We start from the raw sequence: 2,214 nt of genomic DNA, 5'->3' as shown, positions 1-2,214 counted from the left end.
AACTGGAAGAAGGCCAAGTTGCCCTGCGACAGGAGATCACGCAGATCCGAATCAAGGTTGAAGAGACCGAGGCCTTCATGAAACGAAAATTCAAGAAGGTGTCTTGCACCTTGAGGTCCATCTTGTGCTGTGTACAGGACAAGAGTGCACCTCCACCATCGCCAGATTCTGACGGCTAGTCCTACACGTAGTCGTCCTCTTAGTTGCTTTGTGTGTTTCTTTCTTTGTTGCTATGTATAGCCTTATTAGGCTTAGTACTGTGGTTGAGTAGTTAGCATGTTTTAAGTGTTTGGAGCCTTTTAAATTAGCTCACATGCATCTTCCGTCATGATCCATGTAATAGTGCATCTCATGTATTGTGACAATTTTGTTAAATGAAATGCATGAAGTCCCTTAAGCTGTGTGTGAATGCTATGTTTGAGTGTATGATCTTGTGCTGAATCTGACACGGGTTGCGCCCTATGTTGTATATAGGGAATGCCACCTAAGGGCTCACGAAGTACGACACGTTTTACCCTCGGTGACTCGATTGACGGGGCTCCTCCCCTAAGCGATAGCCACCTGGACCCCAATTCAGGCCCAACTCACGAGACTATTCCGAATTCTCAGCCGCCATTGGCCCCACTAATGGGCTGACACCTATTGCACTATCGATCCCTGAGTAAAACCGTGCATCAACTTCAACGCTGCACGTATCCCAATCTGCTCCTCCTACTAATAGGTTGGAGCAGATGATGCTGCTGATGCAACAGCAGCAATAGCAGTAGCAACAGTTTTTGACCACCATAGCAGGGATATTTGCCCAGAGCATGGGTGTAGCCCTGCCTGCACCTCTTGTGCAGCCTGCGAGCAGTACGAGTGCTAGAGGCCTCTTCGAGCGATTCCAACGCTTCCGACCTCCTACATTTGCAGGTACTCACAGACCTGAGAAGACCGAGTATTGGCTTGACTACATCTCTAAGATGCTGAAGCCGCTACACTGCACTGAGGCAGAGCAGGTGGAACTGGCCACCTTCATGTTCAAGAAGGAGGCCAGCCTCTGGTGGGACAGCGTCCTTCGGACCGTTGCTGTCGGATATGTCGGGACGTGAGAGGCCTTCGAGATCCACTTCCACAAGAAGTATTATCCTCTCACGTATCGACATGAAAGGGAAGGCGAGTTTCTCCGCCTTCGACAGGGAAATGACCGCAGGCTACAGTAAAATGTTATAAGTTTTTGATTCCCTTGTAAATTCCAAATTCATACCGCGCCGAGGAGATATCCCTCTTCTTTCCTTTCCCGCGGCCTTATGTTGCTAACATGCCAAATTTCTGGAATATTTTAGAACTCTCGACTCTTCCTTCCCTCCCGAAGTTAATAAAATCAAAGTGTAATCTGCCCATAACCCCCTAGCCGTATGATTGATGTGGTGACGTACAAATATAATTTTAGGAGATTGAAAACCCTTCTAGTATAGCCTTTTGACATGAGCACCATAGAAGAACTTATTATTTACCACGTTAAACATAGGTTAAACAAGAACTCTCATTGAACAAGACCCGAAGGACAACCTTATAAACTTGAGGCTTGAACCTCCTAATGAATTATAATACTCCTTAAATACTTAGGATGATCAGGTTTCGGAATTTCAGAACCATATCCCTATGAGGCATTTGCGGCTTAACTCTATTCTCAATCCTGGGTGATTACCAGAGGACTCACTGTTTTGACTGAGTAGAAGACTAGGATCCATTAGGATTAGGAAGGGATACAACGAGTTGTCTGCCCTGGTCAGGCGGACAATCGACGTATCGGATTTGAGCCTACCACAACTGTCTTTTCGCATTAGCCCAATCATAAAGAGTAAATTATACCACCCTTAGGTAAACTTTATCGTCAAACACTTAGCACAATAATACTGATTTAGACATTTATTTCCAAACCTTAAAGGTAGAAACTTTTAAGGGGGTAGATCAATATCAGCTAGGCTGATGTAGTTACTATATACCCTACCACGTATAAAAACCTGAAACCAACAAGACTAAGTAAAATGAAATATAAAACCTCTAGTTAATACCCTTAGGCAATTTCGGGGATGAAATTGTTCTTTAAGGGGGGTAGATTGTAACGTCGTAGAAAATTTCGTACAAAAACCCGAGTACCACCTCAGGCAGAAATCACTACGGACCAAATCCTTTAGAAATTAGACGAGAATTAACTAAGTGCTAAACTAG

This window comes from Magnolia sinica, chromosome 7 (assembly GCF_029962835.1).
Source record: "Magnolia sinica isolate HGM2019 chromosome 7, MsV1, whole genome shotgun sequence".
NCBI classification, from domain to species: domain Eukaryota; kingdom Viridiplantae; phylum Streptophyta; class Magnoliopsida; order Magnoliales; family Magnoliaceae; genus Magnolia; species Magnolia sinica.
This window is presented reverse-complemented; position numbering follows the sequence as displayed.